The sequence below is a fragment of the Lagopus muta genome, chromosome 3, assembly GCF_023343835.1.
Source record: "Lagopus muta isolate bLagMut1 chromosome 3, bLagMut1 primary, whole genome shotgun sequence".
NCBI lineage: Eukaryota > Metazoa > Chordata > Aves > Galliformes > Phasianidae > Lagopus > Lagopus muta.
The window spans coordinates 1,234,470-1,253,598 of NC_064435.1; the positions used below are offsets into that span (position 1 = coordinate 1,234,470).

Here is a 19,129-nt window from a genome sequence, read left to right on the forward strand (position 1 = left end):
CCCACTGAATTTGGAGAAGATCTCCAAGATCCAGACCGACCATCAAACCATCCCCACCATGCCCACTTTATGTTTGGAATCTTTATGGTTGGAAAAGACCTCCAAGATCCCCAGGTCCAAGCCCAACCCACCACCACGCTCACTAAACCACATCCCTTCCTGCCACATCTCTGTGTTTCTCGACCACGAGCCCCATAGCTGGGATGGGCCTGGGGCTCCCTTCGCTCTGCACTGCATTTTCCGTGAGCCCTGAAGCAAACTGCTCTGTCTTTTAAACCTTGTGACAAACACGAGATGCCAGCCACCCCGCCCCATGAATACCCGCTGTCTCTGTTGCCACGGAAACCGAAGACTATTGTGTTTTAATATTTTTAATCTACATAAAAGACTTGAAAGAGTTCCCAAAGCCCCGGTGATTAAACAAGAGAAGCGATGACAAACTAAATGCACCCTTCCATCCAGGCCCATTTGCAAAAGCCACCGCAGCATCAACCCCTCCTCACCAACCTCCCGCTCCATCCCAATCAAACCGATCCACATCTTGACAAAATCAAAGGATGATGGAATCAGCAAAGCTGGAGAAGACCTCCAAGATCACCAAGTCCAACCCCAACCCATCCCCACTCTCTGTATCCTTCAGGGCCACTTCTATGGACTTGCTGGTCCCGAAGGTCTTTTCCAACACGAGCAATTCTACCATGCTATGTGCTTCACAAACGTCTCTGAGGACACGATGCTCAGCGCTTTGTGACATCACTGTCACCACCATGGTCACCAACAGGTGGCCCACAGGAATCAGTGCTCTTCAACATCTTCAGCAATGGCAGTGGGATGGGGGGCAGGTGATCTCCTATGAGACGCGTTGCAGAGTCTGGAGGGAACGAGCTGCTGTGTTGGCCAAGACACTCTCAGTGATGTTTGAAAAGTGGCAATCAGCCCCTGGTGAGAGGAAAAAAGCAACATCACACCCGTATTTTAGAAGGGTAAAAAGGATGAACCCAGATCTACCAACCTGTCAGTTTCACCACTGTGCTGGAAAAGACGATGGAGCAGATCCTTCTGGGAGAGATGCTAGGGGACATGGAGACAGGGTGAAGCCAGCATGGCTTCATCGAGGGCAAAACCTGCTGCAGCAACCTGGTGGCCTTTTATGATGGTGTCACTGCAGCAACGGACAAGGGAAGAGCCACCGATGTCATCTCTCTTGACCTCAGTGAGGCCTTTGGCTGGTTACCCCACAACATCCTTCTCTCCAAACTGGAAAGAGATGGATTTGATGGGTGGAGTGTTCAATGGACAAGCAACTGGGTGCAGGGTTGAGTCCAGAGAGTGGAGGTCAATGGCAGAACGTCTGGATGGAGATCAGAGGTAAGTGGGGTCCCAGAGGGGTTCAGTGCTGGGACTGATACTCTTTAATATCTTCATCAGTGAGATTGACAGTGGGTTGAGTGCACCCTCAACAAGTTTGCTGACATAAACACGGCACAAGGATGCAGCCATGAGTCACTCCAGGCCAAGAGGTCAAAAACATGGCTGATGAGTGCAAGGCATGCCCTGGTTCAGCTGAGGTGAGAGCTTTGTGTGTTGCTGCTGAGCTCAGCACTGCTTCAACTTCTGAGGAAGATGGAGCAAAGTACAAAGAGGGCTGTTGAACGGGATGTGCCTACGTGTGTGAGGCCTGCTGAGTGTCAGCCAGGAATGCTGAGGGAGCTGTGTGGAGTGGGTCTGGAGGAGGGTCACAAAGGAGATCAAAGGAGTGGAGCGCATTTACTGTGAAGGCATCCTTAGAGGGCTGTTCTGTGATTCCCAGGTGCATTTGGCATGAGACGCTGCTAGTTGCACTGCACTGCACTCCCTGCCTGCCTTCTACTGAATTTGCTTTCCTTGAGCTAAGTGGTTGTCGGCTACATTGGGTGTGCTGTGTCAACACCTTGATTCCAGTTTTGCTTTGAAAATTGTGTTTTGGAGCAAGGAGGCAGGCTTTTTTGTGCTGTTTCAGCATTGGGCCATCCATGATGGCTTTAATATTTTTAGCCAGAGCAGTACAATGTGTGGAGTTGAGATGCTGGGGTCGTTTATTGGTGGGTGTGTGAATGGATGAAGCAGCCATGAGCCCCTTCATGACCTCTTCTGGAGAAGATGGAGCAAAGTAGAAAGAGGGGCTGTTGAACGGGATTTGCCTAGGTGTGTGAGGCCTGCTTTCCGGGTGTCAGGCCGGAATGCTGAGGAAGCTGTGTGCAGTGGGTCTGGAGGAGGGTCACAAAGGAGATCAAAGAACTGCAGCGCATCTGCAGTGAAGAAAGGCTGATGGAGTTGGGCTTGTTCAGCCTGGAGAGGAGTTGGTTCCAGGGAGATCTGACGGTGGCCTTCCAGTACTTGAAGGGAGCTTACAAGCAGGAAGGGAACCAACTTTTTACACGGTCTGATTGCAATAGGGCATTTTAAAGGATCGAAGAGAAATTTGTTATAGATGTAAGGAAGAAATTCTTGACTCAGGCAGTGTAAGGATCTGGCACAGGCTGCCCTTTCTGCTTATGGACTCTTCATTGGCACAGCAGGACTGCTTGGTCCAGGCCCTGGTCAGCGTGATCTTGGGGGCCCATCCGTCCACAGCAGGGATGGTACTTAAGTTCTCTTCGAACCTTCACCATTGTGTGATTGTGTAATTGCCTGATTTAAGCTGGTCTCCCATGCTGTGCTCATCCAGAAGCTGAACCGGCATGGGTTCGACAAGTGGAGAGCGAGGTGGACAGAAAGCAGCTGGCTGAAGGCCTGAGCCCAGAGCCTTCTAATGGAGGGCAGCAAGTGTAGTTGGAGGCCAGTTCCTCATGCTTACCCTAAGCGGAGTGTTAAGGGTCTCTTGTCTGGGACGCAAGCTGATCTGACATCCCGTAGAGCTGTGCATCATGTGGTATGAGTTGTTTTTCCAGCAGCTCTGCTTTTTGTGTCCTTGTCTTGAGGACGTGCCCATGTTGCACTGGCGGCACCTTTCAAGTGAGTGCACTGGAAGCCAAAGGAGCGATGTTGCACCTTCGTGTCACGGCACGCGGAAGTAGTGGCCAAAGCACAGAAAATGAGCAGTGTTGACAGTGAGGTCATGGCTTGGCACTTGTGCAGTATGGTTTGTGTCTCTGTTGTCAGAGGAGCTGCCAGCTCCAAACAGCCGTGGAAGCCTGGTCTATGCGTTCTAGGTATCCTGCTTTGGAGATGGTGGCACATGATTTTATGAGAACATCGACCACTTAGTTGATGAAGCATACCGAAGAGGCATAATTTCTATGAAATGGAGCAACGATTGTCATACTCTATTTCTTCATAGAGGGAATGTTTTGGGACCTTTCTGAAGCAGACATGATGGTTTCTAGAGCCAAGTGTTTGTGGTGGGTGAAGTGGAAAGGGCATTGTGCAAACCAATGAAGAGGAGGAATCTGAGGCTGACGTGCAAGAGAACTTTATTGAGGGAAAGACACTAAGAGGAAGGATCCACTTGGTGATCGCCAAGTGGAAAGAGCACAATTTCAAGTGCAAGGACAGAGGAAAGTTTAAGCGGTCATGTTTCCAGGCAGCCTGGTCTGATGTTGTTCCATGCTTCCCAGTTTCGTGCCCTGAAAAGAAGAGCCATAGCTGGTGAGCCCATGTGGCATCAGTGACCCAGAGGTGCCTGGTCAGTGCGTGAGGCACGTTGCAGGGTGCAGGTGTTTGGTGTCAGGGTGTGGGCGCAGGCCCTTAGCAGGGGTAGCGGGCTCTGCCGCCGTTGAAGCAGCCCAGGCCTCCGAAGCCGAAGCCGCCGGAGGAGATGGACACTCCCTGGGCGTCGAGGGCGCTGCCCACGGCAGCTGATGCGGAGGATCCGACGGCGGTGTTCTGGGGGAAGGAGCTGAGGATGGGTCCCGGCAGGGTGACCAGCACGGCAGGAGGCTGGATGACGACTTGGGAGTCCTGGCACTGCCTGACACAGGGCTCGTTGCAGCTGTTAGCCAGCGGGGTGGGTCCGCAGGGGCGGCAGAGGTTGTGGCAGGACATGGCTGTGGGGTGGGGGGTCTCTGCAAGAGAGGGTGTTGGGTTAGCGGAGGGTTTTGACGGGTGAAAGAAGCAATGGTATTGGGTTCCCAGGCAGTGGGGTGTCGTGATGTGGAGCTGTGGGCAGTGTGGCTGTGGGGAAGCAGGAAGGCTACAGGGGCTGGGAGCAGAGAACTTGTGGAGAGCTGGGCCAGGTGCGGTGGGTGAAGGAGGGCAGCAGGGTGCAGGCTCACCTGGAGGTTTGTAGAGGAGAAGGTGTCAGGAGAGTGGTGTGAGGGAGCGAGGCACAGGGCCGGATTTTATGCTGCTGTGTGAGTGCCTGAGGGCTTGGAGAGAGCCTCTGCGCAAGGCAACATTGTGCAGCGAGTAGCTCTTGCGTGTCGGAGCCTGGCCAGTCATGAGGTGGGGTGTGTTTGCCTTCCGCAGCTCTCCCTTTTCATTTCCTTTTGTTGTGGATTTGATCCTTTGACCTTGTCGGCAGTTTTTAAGGGAAAATGACTATTTTGTTGCATTTACATGGAAGGTGTGTCTCATGATGGTGGCTGGGAGATGCGTCTAAGGCATGGAAGAGTTGTGGTCTCAGGAGTGAGGTCACAGCGTAGCACTGATGTAGGGTGGTTTGTGTGGTGCTTTGTGTGTTGTGGATGCCATTTTGCGGTATGGAAGTCTGAAACGGAGGCTGTGGGATCCCTGTGGAGTTGAATGTCAGTTGTCTGAGGCCGTTTCTCTGCATGGCCTTTGATGGTTGCCGTGAGGATTTGGAGATTGCATAGGGAAATTGGAAGCATGCATGCTACGTGGAGATGCAGCCGTGATCTGCTCCCGGCCATGTGGTCAAGCACATGGCTGAAGGTTGCAGGCCGTAGAATGATAGCATGATAGAATCGCAAGGTTGGAAAGGACCGACAAGATCATCTAGTCCAACCGTCCTCCCACCACCATTGCTATCACAAGCCCCGAAATCATATCTCATGGCCCCGTTCCGTTCAGCTGAGGTGAGTGCTCTGTGGCTTGCTGCTGAGGTGAATAGCGCTTGTTGCTAAGGAAGATGAAGAGAAGTAGGGTGGACGTGCTCAAGGCTGTGAGGTCGGCGTGGTTCTAGCCATGAATGCTGAGGGAGCCATGAGATGTCCTTGCAAGGGTGCCGTCATTTGTCTTGGAGAGGTCAGAGTGCCTGGGAGGGGCTTGTGATGTGCGGGACAGAGCTCATAGCCCTGCTGTCTTGAAGGAGAAGGAAGAAGGAAGAGTGGCAAAGTAGATATCTGTGGAAGTGTCCTGTGCCGCTGGGGAAGCGAAGAGGAAATCCCGGACTGTGTTGCCATATGCCAGAGGAAGAAGAAGATGATGGGGAGTGCTCAATGTGGATAGCTGTCATGGGATTCCCTCCGACTGGCTAAGAAGTGGTGGGAATAGAGAGCACGAAAGGGCAAACCTACCTGCGTTTTTCTACTTTGAAGTGAGCAGCTTTGCGCATAAGGGCGTGCAGTGCCTTTGCCTTTAGCGAAGGCTTTGAGGTTTTCTCCCTGGATGTGCTGATGGGCAAAGGGTGTGCGATGTGTACAGGGAAATGGATGCTGAGTTGGTCTGTAAAGTGGCTGACCACAAGGGTCCGGAGGTCTGAGGTGAGTAAAACAGAGTCTTGATGTTATGAGTTTGTAGCTGTTTTGGCCAAGACTGGGAAGTGAGGCCAGTGCTGTTCAGTATCGTCATGAAAAGCCAGGGTGATGGGAGTGGAGCTGAGTGTGGACAGCCTGCTATTCCTGTCTGCACTTGAGCAGTGCAATTGGACTATTTCCCTTTCTCTGTAGAATATAATGTGATGAGCAGAATGCCATCTGCTAGCCACCAGTGCTCTTGTTGACAAGGTGACGTGGTTGCAAGAGGAGGTCGTGGGGCCTCTGGGACCCAACACGTTCATGTCTAGAGCCATGTCTTTGTAGTGGGTGAAATGGAAAGAGCATTAAGCAAAGGAATGAAGAGGAGGAATCTGCTGCTGGCATGCATGAGAACTTTATTGAGGAAAACACACTAAAAGGAAGGACGCACTTGGTGATCGCCAAGTGTAAAGGCCACGATGTAAGGTGCAAAGACAGAAGGAAGTAAGTGCCCTCATGTTTGCAGACGGCCTGTTCCGAGGCTGTTCGCTGCTTGTTTGTTTTGTGCCATGAGAAGAAGATCCATGGCTGGTGTGGCCTTGTGCCATGGGTGAGACAGAGACGTGAGCTCAGTGCGTGAGGCGCGTTGCAGGGTGCAGGTGTTTGGTGTCAGGGTGTGGGCGCAGGCCCTTAGCAGGGGTAGCGGGCTCTGCCGCCGTTGAAGCAGCCCAGGCCTCCGAAGCCGAAGCCGCCGGAGGAGATGGACACTCCCTGGGCGTCGAGGGCGCTGCCCACGGCAGCTGATGCGGAGGATCCGACGGCGGTGCTCTGGGGGAAGGAGCTGAGGATGGGTCCCGGCAGGGTGACCAGCACGGCAGGAGGCTGGATGACGACTTGGGAGTCCTGGCACTGCCTGACACAGGGCTCGTTGCAGCTGTTAGCCAGCGGGGTGGGTCCGCAGGGGCGGCAGAGGTTGTAGCAGGACATGGCTGTGGGGTCGAGGTTCTCTGCAAGAGAGGGTGTTGGGAGAGCAGAGGGTGTTAAGGGGTGAGTGAAGCAATGGTGTTGGGTTCCCAGGCAGCAGGGAGGCCTGGTTGTGGGGAGCATGACAGAGAGGAGGTGGAAGGGTTACAGAGTTTGGAGGCAGAGGAAGGTATGGAGAGTTTGGCCAGGTGGGGTGGCCAAAGAAAGGCAGCAAGGGGTTCAGGCTCACCTGGAGGCTTGCAGAGGAGAAGGTGTCAGGAGAGTGGTGTGAGGGAGCGAGGCCCAGGGCCGGCTTTTATGCTGCTGTGTGAGTGCCTGAGGGCTTGGAGAGAGCCTCTGCGCATGGCAGCACTGTGCAGGGTGCAGCTCTTGCATCACCTAGTGTTGCCAGTCATGGGATGTGTGTTCTTCTTCTGGCAGCTCTGCCTCTTTGCGTCCTTCTCTTGAGGACGTGTCCTTCTGACAGCAGCGGCACCTTTCAAGTGAGAATGTTGGAGTGTTCTTGCACGTTCGAGTCAGGGCACGCGGAAGTAGTGGCCAAAGCTCAGAATGGGAGCAGTGTTGACAGTGAGGTCATTGCTTGGCCTTTGTGCTCTCTGCTTTGTGTCTTTGTTGTTAGAGGAGTTGCCAATTCCAGATCTTGGAAGCCTGGTCTGGGCATTCTAGGTATCCTGGTTTTGAAATCATGGCACTTCCCTTTCTGAGATGAATACCTATGTCATTCCCCAAGGGAACTTAATAGGCGTAATTTCTGTCATCTTCATCAAAGTTATTCTTAATGTTTCCTGCCAAATTCTCCTGGAGAAAATCTCCAGCATGTATCTACAAAAATACATCATACGTTGTGTGAACGGGTGGCTCCCAAGTCCAACTCAGAGGCTTTTTTAGATTTGGTTCCATCAGGCGGGTGACCAGTCTGGTGTCAGATTACCCAGAGCTGCGTGTTGGGATTTGTTCTCTTCCATGCCTTTCTAAATGATCTGGATGCAGGAGTCAAATGCATACATATTAAGAAGTTTTTAGTTGATCCTGACTAGGGATGAGCTGTTGACTCTCTCAGTATTAGGGAGGCCGTGGGAGAGCTCTTGAGAGACCAGGGGGCTGGGCAATCACCAATGGCACAAAGTTTAATGAGGGCAAGAGCTTGATTGTCCACCTGGCATTGGGATACCAAGAGGATACTAGGGTATTTGGGATGAGAGACTAAAGAGCAGCCCCCCAGAAAGAGATCAGGAGGTTCTGTATGATGGCAAGTTGATTCTGAGTCAGCAGTGTGGCCTGGCAGCCAACATGGCTGACCGTACCTGGATGAATCGAGATGAGAAGTGCCAGTGGGAGAGGGTAGGGTCGTCCCACTCTGCTGTGTGCTGCTGTGGCCTCACCTCAAGTACTGTGCTCATCTTTGGCTTCAGCGGTACAAGACAAGGGGAGAGAAGAGCCAACAGTGCAGTGCTCGATCACAGGGCTGATGCCAGTGGGATGAAGTTGCACAAGACCACGTACCGGGTCCTGCACTTTGGCCACAAAACTCCCAGGCAATGCTACAGGCTTGGGGCAGAGTGTCTGGAAGGCTGTCTAGAGGAAACGGACCTGGGGGGATTGGTTGATTCTCAACTGAACATGAGCCAGCAGTGTGCCCGTATAACCAAGAGGGCGTCCTGGCTTGTATCAGAAATAGTGTGGCCAGCGGGAGCAGGGAAGCGATCATCCCTCTGTACTCTGCCCTGGTGAGGCCGCAGCTTGAGTGCTGTGTTCAGATGTGGGCCGCTCAGTGCAAGAAAGGCATCGAGGCCTTGGAGTGTGTTGAGGGCTGGAGAATGAGTCAGGTAAGTGGTGTGGAGCACAAGTCTTATGGGGAGCGGCTGAGAGGGCCGAGATTGTTTAGTGTGGAGAAGAGGAGGCTCAGGGGTCACCTTGTGGCTCTCTACAACTACCTGAAAGGAGGTTGTGTTGAGGTGGGGCTTTGTCTCTTCTCCCGGGTAACTAGCGACTGGTCTAGAGGGAATGGCCTCAAGTTGTGGCCGAGGAGATGGAGGTTGGGCATTAGGAAGTACTTCTGTGACAGAGTGATCAGGTGCTGAAACGGACTGCCCAAGGAGGTGCTGGAGTCACTGACCGTGGATGTGTTCAAGAAACATTTCGATGTTGTAGTGAGGGACGTGGTTTCCTGGGAAATATTGGTGAAAGGAATACGGCTCGTCTGCATGTCTTTGCCAACCTTGGTGATTCCATGATTCTGAGTCCAAAGGCCCTGCTGTGTTGCAGCCACAAATGCTGAGGGTCCAGTCTGATGTCTTGTTTGCAATGATGGCAGTTATCTTAGAAAGGTGACGATAATGAGGAGATGATCCAGAAAACGGGAAGAGCTTCATCCCCCTCCTGTCTTCAAGAAATGAAGAAGGAAGGTGTGAGGCTCTGCACGCTGGTTGGCCTGACATTAGTCAGTGGGAAGGAGGTGAAGGAAATCCTTGCTGAAAGTACTGCCGAGCAAGGAGTGGATAGGATGTGATGGGAATAGAGAGCACGGATGTACAGCCTGAGTTTCTTTTTCACTGAGGTGTCCAGCTTTGTGCATGAGGGGCTACAGGGACACTTGATGACTTTGTTGTTAGGGATCGCTTGGAGGCTTCCTCACATGATGTGCTGGTAGACACACAATCTGTGATCTCCTCAGGTAAATGGATGCTGAGGTGGACTATAAAGTGGCTGAACACAGGGGCCTGGTGGTCTGAGGCGAATAAAACAGAGTTGTGATGTGGTGATTTGATAGCTGTATAAACCAAGATGAGGAAATCAGGCCAATGCTGTTCAGTATCTTCATGAAAAGCCAGGGTGATGGGAGTGCAGCTGACTGTGGACAGCCTGCTATTCCTGACTGCACTTGAGCAGTGCAATTGGACTACTTCCCTTTCTCTGTAGAAGATAATATGTGATGAGCAGAATGCCATCTGCCAACCACCAGTGCTCTTGTTGACAAGGTGACGTGGTTGCAAGAGGAGGTCGTGGGGCCCTTTTGGATCCAACACGTTCATGTCTAGAGCCATGTCTTTGTAGTGGGTGAAATGGAAAGAACATTAAGCAAAGGAATGAAGAGGAGGAATCTGCTGCTGGCATGCATGAGAACTTTATTGAGGAAAACACACTAAAAGAAAGGATCCACTTGGTGATCGCCAAGTGGAAAGGTCACGATGTAAGGTGCAAAGACAGAAGGAAGTGCCCTCATGATTACAGACGGCCTGTTCCGAGGCTGTTTGCTGCTTGCTTGTTTTGGGCCATGAGAAGAAGATCCATGGCTGGTGTGGCCTTGTGCCATGGGTGAGACAGAGACGTGAGCTCAGTGCGTGAGGCGCGTTGCAGGGTGCAGGTGTTTGGTGTCAGGGTGTGGGCGCAGGCCCTTAGCAGGGGTAGCGGGCTCTGCCGCCGTTGAAGCAGCCCAGGCCTCCGAAGCCGAAGCCGCCAGAGGAGATGGACACTCCCTGGGCGTCGAGGGCGCTGCCCACGGCAGCTGATGCGGAGGATCCGACGGCGGTGTTCTGGGGGAAGGAGCTGAGGATGGGTCCCGGCAGGGTGACCACGACGGTGGAGGGCTGGATGACAACTTGGGAGTCCTGGCACTGCCTGACACAGGGCTCGTTGCAGCTGTTAGCCAGCGGGGTGGGTCCGCAGGGGCGGCAGAGGTTGTAGCAGGACATGGCTGTGGGGTGGAGGGTCTCTGCAAGAGAGGACGTTGGGTGAGTGCAGGGTGTTAAGGTATGAGGGAAGCAATGGCGTAAGTTTCTCAGGCAGCGGGGAGGCCTGATTTGGGGTTGTGTGGAGCATGACAGAGAGGAGGTGGAAGGGTTACAGAGTTTGTGGTCAGAGCAAGGTATGGGGAGTTAGGCCTGGTGGGGCGGGCAAAGAAAGGCTGCGGAAGGTTCAGGCTCACCTGGAAGAGCTGAGAGGAGAAGGTGTCAGGAGAGTGGTGTGAGGGAGCGAGGCCCAGGGCCGGCTTTTATGCTGCTGTGTGAGTGCCTGAGGGCTTGGAGAGAGCCTCTGCGCATGGCAGCATTGTGCAGTGAGCAGCTCTTGCATACCAGATCTGGCAGTCATGAGGTGGGGTGTGTTTGCCTTCCCACAACACTTCCTTTTCATTTCCTCGTGTTGTGGATTTGATCCTTTGACCCTGTCGGCACTTTTGAGTGTGACTGGAGTGACGAGGAAGGCGCATCTCTTGGAAGATGTTGGAAGGCTTGTGCAAAGCTTTGGAGGAGTGATGTGGTCTCGTTAGTGATGCCATCGTGTGCTACTCATGCAGTCGTGTTTGTGGCCACTTTGTGAGGTGCGGACCCCATTCCAGGCCTCCTTAGAGGGCTGTTCTGTGATTCCCAGGTGCGTTTGGCTTGAGACGCTGCTAGTTGCACTGCACTGCACTCCCTGCCTGCCTTCTTCTGAATTTGCTTTCCTTGAGCTTAGTGGTTGTCTTCTACATTGGGTGTGCTGTGTCAACACCTTGATTGCGTTTTTGCTTTGAAAATTGTGTTTTGGAGCAAGGAGGCAGGCTTTTTTGTGCTGTTTCAGCGTCGGGCCATTCATGATGGTTTTAATACATTTAGGCAGAGGAGTGCAATGTGTGGAGTTGAGATGCTGGGGTCATTTATTGGTGGGTGTGTGAATGGATGAAGCAGCCATGAGCCCCTTCATGACCTCTTCTGGAGAAGATGGAGCAAAGTAGAAAGAGGGGCTGTTGAACGGGATGTGCCTAGGTGTGTGAGGCCTGCTTTCCGGGTGTCAGGCCGGAATGCTGAGGAAGCTGTGTGCAGTGGGTTCAGTGGAGGTCCTCAGAGAAGATCAAAGGAGTGGAGCACGTTTACTGTGAAGAAAGGCTGATGGAGTTGGGCTTGTTCAGCCTGGAGAAGAGTTGGTTGCAGGGAGATCTGATGGTGGCCTTCCAGTACGTGAAGGGAGCTTACAGCTGGGGGGGGAGGGAACCATCTTTTTACACGGTCTGCTTGCAATAGGAGGTTTTAAAGGATTGAGGAGAAATTTGTTTTAGATGTAAGGAAGAAATCTGTGACTCGGGTGCTGGGGAGGCCCTGGCACAGGCTGCCCGATCAACTTGTGTGTTGTTCATCCCTGGTTTTTCATTGAAGGCCAGGTTGGATGGGGCCCTGTTGGGAGGCCTGGGCCCAGAGCCTTGTGATGGAGGGCAGCAAGTGTAGTTGGAGGTAAGTTCCTCCTGCTTACCAGTGGACTGTTAAGGATCTCCTCTCCATGCTGCGTTCTACTCTTGCATCGCGTAGTGTTGCGTGTCATCTGTTATGTGTTGCTCTTCCAGCAATCTGCCTTTTTGCATACCTGAGGACGCGTCCATTTGGCACTGGTGGCACGTTCCGAGTGAGAGTACTGGAGGGCAGGGGAGGGATTTGGCACGTTGGTGTGAGAGTATGCGGAAGATTCTGTGTCCAAAGCACAGAAAAGGAGTCAGCGAGGTCATGGCTTGGCACTTGTGCAATATGGTTTGTGCCTTTGTTGTTAGAGGAGCTGCCAATTGCAAACAGCCGTGGAAGCCTGGTCTGGGCATTCTGGGTGTCCCAGATCGGAGAAGATGGCTCTTCCTTTTATGAGATGATTACCCATGTCATTCCCCAGGGATCCCAATAGGCGTAGTTTCTAAGGATTTCTGCCAAGATTTTCCTAGTTTTTCTCCATATGGTTCTGGGGAAAACGTCTAGCACAGAGATAGGCAAAGACAGTAAGCACTGAGTGAACTGTTGCCTCACAAGTCCAACTCAAAGGCTTTTTTCAACTGTGGTTCTGCACCAGAGGGCAGTGGGCATGGAACAGACTCCCTAAGGCAGTGCAGATGCACCATGGCTGCTGGAATCAAGACACGTTGGGCAATGCCTTCAGATCCACCATTTAATTTTTAAGGAGTGTGTTGTGGGGGCTTGAGTTGGACTCATGTATCCTTGCAGGTCCCTTCCATCATCCACATCCTTGGGTATTGTCTGATTCTACTGCATTTGTTCCCTCCCTGAGCTCGTTGAGCTGGTTAGCCAGCCTTTACCTCTTGTCTTCCCCACTGGGCATGCTGCATGGCTGGCTGGATGCCCCTTGATGTTGGAAGGCTGTATCTGGGAGAAAGGAGGCTGCCTGTTTTGTGCCATGCCTGCTTGGGGCCCTCCTTGGGGCTGTCCAAGCAAGCAGGGGAGGGCTGTTTGTGAGAGCAGGACGCTGTCCTCACATGCCTGGTGCAGGGCTAGCATGCTGTGTGATGTCAGGACTGCTGCATTGGAATTCCCTTTTCCTGGGGGGAAATCACACACATTCACAGCGTGGACGTCAGGCTGGCAGAGTTCTTGATGGGGGTCTGCTGGGCTGGTTGGAGAGATCTGGGATGAGCTGTGAGGGTGACAAGGCAGAGGGTGAGTGGGTCTGTCAGAAAGGGTGGGTTGCTGAAACACATCGTTTGAGTGTCAAGGAGTGAGGCTATTTTCCTGCCCTGCATTTGTTGATCAGAATGAGGATTGGAGTAATTCCTAGGTGAACTCTGTGGGTGCAGTCTGTCATGGTCTGAGGTGACTTTGCTGATATTTGCGTCCCAAAGGTTGAATGAATGTGTTGGACTGTCCATAATCAAGAGAGTAAGTGTTCTTCATGTGTGCGCTGACACAGAGGTGTTGTGTGAGAGAGCATGGGCAGAAGAGCGTCAATGTGGCCAAGACTTTATTAGTGTAGGAGTAGATAATGTATGATGTGCTGAAGGGCATGTGCTAGGCACCCAAGCTCTTGTTGGAGACGCAGTTGCAAGAGGAGGTGTTGGGGCCCTTTTGTAGCAGACCTGCTGGTTTCTAGAGCCAAGTCGTTGTAGTGGGTGAAGTGGAAAGGGCATTGTGCAAAGCAATGAAGAGGAGGAATCTGAGGCTGACGTGCAAGAGAACTTTATTGAGGGAAAGACACTAAAAGCAAGGATCCACTTGGTGATCGCCAAGTGGAAAGAGCACAATTTCAAGTGCAAGGACAGAGGAAAGTTTAAGCGGTCATGTTTCCAGGCAGCCCGGTCTGATGTTGTTCCATGCTTCCCTGTTTCGTGCCATGGAAAAGAAGAGCCATAGCTGGTGAGCCCATGTGGCATCAGTGACCCAGAGGTGCCTGGTCAGTGCGTGAGGCGCGTTGCAGGGTGCAGTTGTTTGGTGTCAGGGTGTGGGCGCAGGCCCTTAGCAGGGGTAGCGGGCTCTGCCGCCGTTGAAGCAGCCCAGGCCTCCGAAGCCGAAGCCGCCGGAGGAGATGGACACTCCCTGGGCGTCGAGGGCGCTGCCCACGGCAGCTGATGCGGAGGATCCGACGGCGGTGTTCTGGGGGAAGGAGCTGAGGATGGGTCCCGGCAGGGTGACCACGACGGTGGAGGGCTGGATGACGACTTGGGAGTCCTGGCACTGCCTGACACAGGGCTCGTTGCAGCTGTTAGCCAGCGGGGTGGGTCCGCAGGGGCGGCAGAGGTTGTGGCAGGACATGGCTGTGGGTGGAGGGTTTCTGCAAGAGAGGGTGTTGGGTGAGCGGAGGGTTTTGAGGAATAAGGGAACCAATGCCATTGGGTTCCCAGGCAGCGGGGAGGCCTGCTTTGGAGTTGTGGGGAGCATGACAGAGAGGAGGTGGAAGGGTTACAGGGTTTGGGGTCAGAGCAAGGTATGGAGAGTTAGGCCAGGTGTGGTGGCCAAAGAAAGGCAGCGGAAGGTTCAGGCTCACCTGGAAGAGCTGAGAGGAGAAGGTGTCAGGAGAGTGGTGTGAGGGAGCGAGGCCCAGGACTGGCTTTTATGCTGCTGTGTGAGTGCCTGAGGGCTTGGAGAGAGCCTCTGCGCATGGCCGCATTGCGTGCCGCGAACAGCTCTTGCGTGCCAATGCTTGATCAGTGATGACACGATGTGTTTTTGTCTTCCCCAAATGCTGCCTTTTCATTTCCTTCTCTTGTGGTTGTGCTCCTTTGACCCTGTTGGTGGTGTTCACGTGGGACTGGGATTTGAGTCCATACGTGCTGAAAGTGTGAGTGGTGGGTGGGTATCAGGAGTGAGGTCACCGTGTGGCACTTGTGGTGTTGGTTTGTGGCTGTGTTGTGAGGTGTGTACGCCATGTCCTGGCATCCTTGTTAAGCTGCTCCAGGCTTCTGTGCCTCTTGGGCTTTATTGCCACTGGAATTGCATTCCCTCCTTCCTTGCCTTTGTTCCACATGACAAAGCAGTCTTCAGCCCGTCTCCCTCTCCCCCTGGGAGCACTGCCTGCTCAGGTGTCTGCTGCCCCTGGTGCCTGCAGAGGTGCAGCCGCAGAAAGGAGGCTGCCTGCTGTGCGCCTGGGGTGCACAACCAGAGCAGGATGCTGTCCGTGTGGGGCTGTGTCAGAGCTGACAGGGCTTTTGGAGTTGGGAGTACTGCCTTAGTCCCAGAAAGGTCCCAGTGTCCTCTCTCTATGCCACCCTTATCGGGGATCATCCAGATGAAAGCCTGGGCTTTGGTCTGACACAGTGCCATCTGGAGTTCCCTTTGTGCTGCCCGGTGGGATGTGGGAAAAATCCTGAGACCGAAGAGAGGCAGAGGGTGAGTGGTACTTTAAGCCATGGGAAGTGTGTTGAGCCATAGTGTTTCTTAAATGTGTTGAGTGTCAAGGAGCACTGCTATTTGTGTGCTCTGTGTAGGGTGCTCGGAAAAGGATGTGGACATTTCGGAAGAGTGCTGGAGCCAAAGATGCTTCCTGGGGCTTCAACATGTAGGGCCTTGTTGTGACATCTGAATACCATAGGATGGATGGATGGCAAGGCATGCCTCTGCTCTGCCACAATTGCTTGATGAAGGCTGTCCCTCAGATGCATGCTGCTTGTTGCTGGGTCAAATGAAGAAGTTGTGCTCCTGGGTGCGCAAAAGTCTACAGGACCTGATGACTTGCTTGCACAGATGCTGAGGGATGTGCCTGATGTCTTTGTAAGGCCCTTTCCAGTTGACCCTGTAAGGTCCTGTTGAATCGAAGTGATTCCTGAAGAATGGAAGAGACTCATCTCCCTCCTGCGTTCAAGAAATGAAGAAGGAAGCTGAGAGAAACTTCATTCTGGTTGTCCTGATGTTAGTCAGTGGGGAGGAAGTGAAGGCAATCCTCGCAGAAAGCAGTGGATTTACAAAGCCACCTCAGTTTCCTCTACACTGAAGTGATGTGCCTGGTGGATGACGGGGGGCCGTGACAGTTGATTGCCTTGCCTTTAGTAAAGGCATTGAGGCTTCCTGCCATGACGCGATCCCAGAGAAACTGTCAAAGAGGACGCAGGGGTGGGCTTGAAAGTGGCTGAATGCAGCGGTGTGGTGAAGTGCCCCGATTGTGTCAAGGCTTGGTAGTAAGGCCAGCACTGTTCAGCGCCTGCATTAAAAAGCTGGGCGATGGTGGAGATCCCAGTGAGTTTGTAAATGGTAGAAGATGGGAAGGAGCAGCAGATGGCCCAGGTGAATAGTCCTCGTTTGTGAAGGATGTGGAGAGGCTGGGTTGTGTGTCCCAGAGGGACATGCAGAGGCAGCAGGAGAGGAAAGTGAAGTCCTGCAGATGGGAAGCAGTAACAGGGAGCAATGGAAATGAGAGGGTGGCAGCCAGCTTTGCTGAGAAGGACCTGGGTTTTGCTGTAGGTGAGCAAGGTGATGGTAGGGCAACAACGCAGCCGTGTGACAAAAGAGTTCATCGTTCTCCAGAAGGCCATTGGGAAGAGCATCGCTAGCACGCTGGAGGATGCACTCTTATTTTCTGCTCAGTGCAGGTGATTCAAGTTTAAGATTCCCAGGTGGAAGACAGACATGGCTATGGTGGAGCAGTTCCAGTGCAGGGCTTCCCCAGTGCTGATGGGCCTGGAGCTTCCTTCCCATGTGGAGAAGCTGAGACAGCAGGCAGTTTTGAGTCGGGACACAAGGATACTCTTGATAGATCTTGTCCTTGTGTATAAATCCCAGATGTTAGGGAAGGATGAGAAGACAGCCAGCCCTTTTGCATGACTGTCTGCTGCCAGAAGAAAGGACAGGGGACAGCACTGAATTTGAACCTTCCCTGGAAAAGAAAGGAAGCTTTTCCCAGTGTGAGGGAGGCAAGCGGTAGAGCAGGTTACCCAGCAGAATAATTGGTGTAGTCCCTGTCCTTTGAGATACTGAAAATATGGGCTGTGTTCCCTGTCTGACAGCTGTACCTGAGTGTGCTTAAGCAGGACAGTAGGACAGCGTGGTCACTACAAATTCTTTAACAGGTAAAGGATTCTGTGTCTATGTTTTTTTGGTCATTATGGGAGAATCCTGCTGGGGTGTGCTGCCATGGAGATGTTGTTTCAGTGGACATGGGCAGAAGGGCGTTGGTGTGCCCAAGATTTTGTGTGGGCAAGCATAGATGTTGTGTGATGTGCTGGAAGCCCAGTCGCTGTCCCAACTGTTCTTGCTGGTACCATTTGTGGCAGGGGAGGTCATGGGGCCCCCTTGGTCCCATCCTAATGGCCTCTTGAGCCGTGTCTTTGGAATGGGAGGAGCTTTTGTTGGAGAAAGGATGGAGAGAATTCTGAGGCTGGTGTGCAAGAGAACTTTATTGAGGAAAATACATGAAAGGAAGGAACACAAAGACTGAAAGCCATGGCCTTTAGTGCATGTAGCATGACCATTAGTATCACTGTAGAGAAAGAAAAGGATTTAGAGCAGTATGTTCAAGACATTAAATTTTTCAGAGGCCCTCCTTGTAAGCAGTGTTGCCAGGTCCCCTTCCCTGCTTGCTTCTTTGTTACAACGACTGAAGAGCCATGGTTGAAGAGCTGCTGATGCCATGTGCTGTCAGTGACCCAGAGGTGCCTGGTCAGTGCGTGAGGCGCGTTGCAGGGTGCAGGTGTTTGGTGTCAGGGTGTGGGCGCAGGCCCTTAGCAGGGGTAGCGGGCTCTGCCGCCGTTGAAGCAGCCCAGGCCTCCGAAGCCGAAGCCGCCGGAGGAGATGGACACTCCCTGGGCGTCGAGGGCGCTGCCCACGGCAGCTGATGCGGAGGATCCGACGGCGGTGCTCTGGGGGAAGGAGCTGAGGATGGGTCCCGGCAGGGTGACCAGCACGGCAGGAGGCTGGATGACGACTTGGGAGTCCTGGCACTGCCTGACACAGGGCTCGTTGCAGCTGTTAGCCAGCGGGGTGGGTCCGCAGGGGCGGCAGAGGTCGTAGCAGGACATGGCTGTGGGTGGAGGGTCTCTGCAAGAGAGGACGTTGGGTGAGTGCAGGTTTTTGTGGGATGAGGGAAGCAAAGCCGTTGGGTTCCCAGGGAGTGGGGTGTTGTGATGTGGAGCTGTGGGCAGTGTGGCTGTGGGGAAGCAGGAAGGCTAAAGGGGCTGGGAGCAGAGAACTTTAGAGAGCTGGGCCAGGTGCGGTGGGTGAAGGAGGGCAGCAGGGTGCAGGCTCACCTGGAGGTTTGCAGAGGAGAAGGTGTCAGGAGAGTGGTGTGAGGGAGCGAGGCCCAGGGCCGGCTTTTATGCTGCTGTGTGAGTGCCTGAGGGCTTGGAGAGAGCCTCTGCGCATGGCAACATTGTGCAGCGAGTAGCTCTTGCATGCCAGAGCCTGGCCAGTCATGAGGTGGGGTGTGTTTGCCTTCCGCAGCTCTCCCTTTTCATTACCTTTTGTTGTGGATTTGATCCATTGACCTTGTCTGCAGTTTTTAAGGGAAAATGACTATTTTGTTGCATTTACTTGGAAGGTGTGTCTCATGATGGTGGCTGGGAGATGCGTCTAAGGCATGGAAGAGTTGTGGTCTCAGGAGTGAGGTCACAGCGTAGCACTGATGTAGGGTGGTTTGTGTGGTGCCTTGTGTGTTGTGGATCCCATTTTGCGGTATGGAAGTCTGAAACGGACGCTGTGGGATCCCTGTGGAGTCGAATGTCAGTTGGCTGAGGCCGTTTCTCTGCATGGCCTTTGATGGTTGCCGTGAGGATTTGGAGATTGCATAGGGAAATTGGAAGCATGCATGCTACGTGGAGATGCAGCCGTGATCCGCTCCCGGCCATGTGGTCAAGCACATGGCTGAAGGTTACAGGCCGTAGAATGATAGAATGATAGAATCGCAAGGTTGGAAAGGACCGACAAGATCATCTAGTCCAACCGTCCTCCCACCACCATTGCTATCACAAGCCCCTAAATCATATCTCATGGCCCCGTTCCGTTCAGCTGAGGTGAGTGCTCTGTGGCTTGCTGCTGAGGTGAATAGCGCTTGTTGCTAAGGAAGATGAAGAGAAGCAGGGTGGACGTGCTCAAGGCTGTGAGGTCGGTGTGGTTCTAGCCATGAATGCCGAGGGAGCCATGAGATGTCCTTGCAAGGGTGCCGTCATTTGTCTTGGAGAGGTCAGAGTGCCTGGGAGGGGCTTGTGATGTGCGGGACAGAGCTCATAGCCCTGCTGTCTTGAAGGAGAAGGAAGAAGGAAGAGTGGCAAAGTAGATATCTGTGGAAGTGTCCTGTGCCGCTGGGGAAGCGAAGAGGACAACCCGGACTGTGTTGCCATATGCCAGAGGAAGAAGATGATGGGG

General features: G+C 53.3%; 4 pseudogenes; all 4 read right to left on the bottom strand.

Moving 5' to 3' along the window:
* Positions 1-3,726: 3,726 nt before the first annotated feature.
* Positions 3,727-4,419, bottom strand: LOC125690813 (feather keratin 1-like; annotated as a pseudogene).
* Positions 4,420-6,305: 1,886 nt separating this feature from the next.
* LOC125690770 (feather keratin 1-like) lies at positions 6,306-6,952 on the bottom strand (annotated as a pseudogene).
* Positions 6,953-9,994: 3,042 nt separating this feature from the next.
* Positions 9,995-10,648, bottom strand: LOC125690771 (feather keratin 1-like; annotated as a pseudogene).
* Positions 10,649-13,795: 3,147 nt separating this feature from the next.
* On the bottom strand, positions 13,796-14,442 carry LOC125690887 (feather keratin 1-like; annotated as a pseudogene).
* Positions 14,443-19,129: the final 4,687 nt, after the last annotated feature.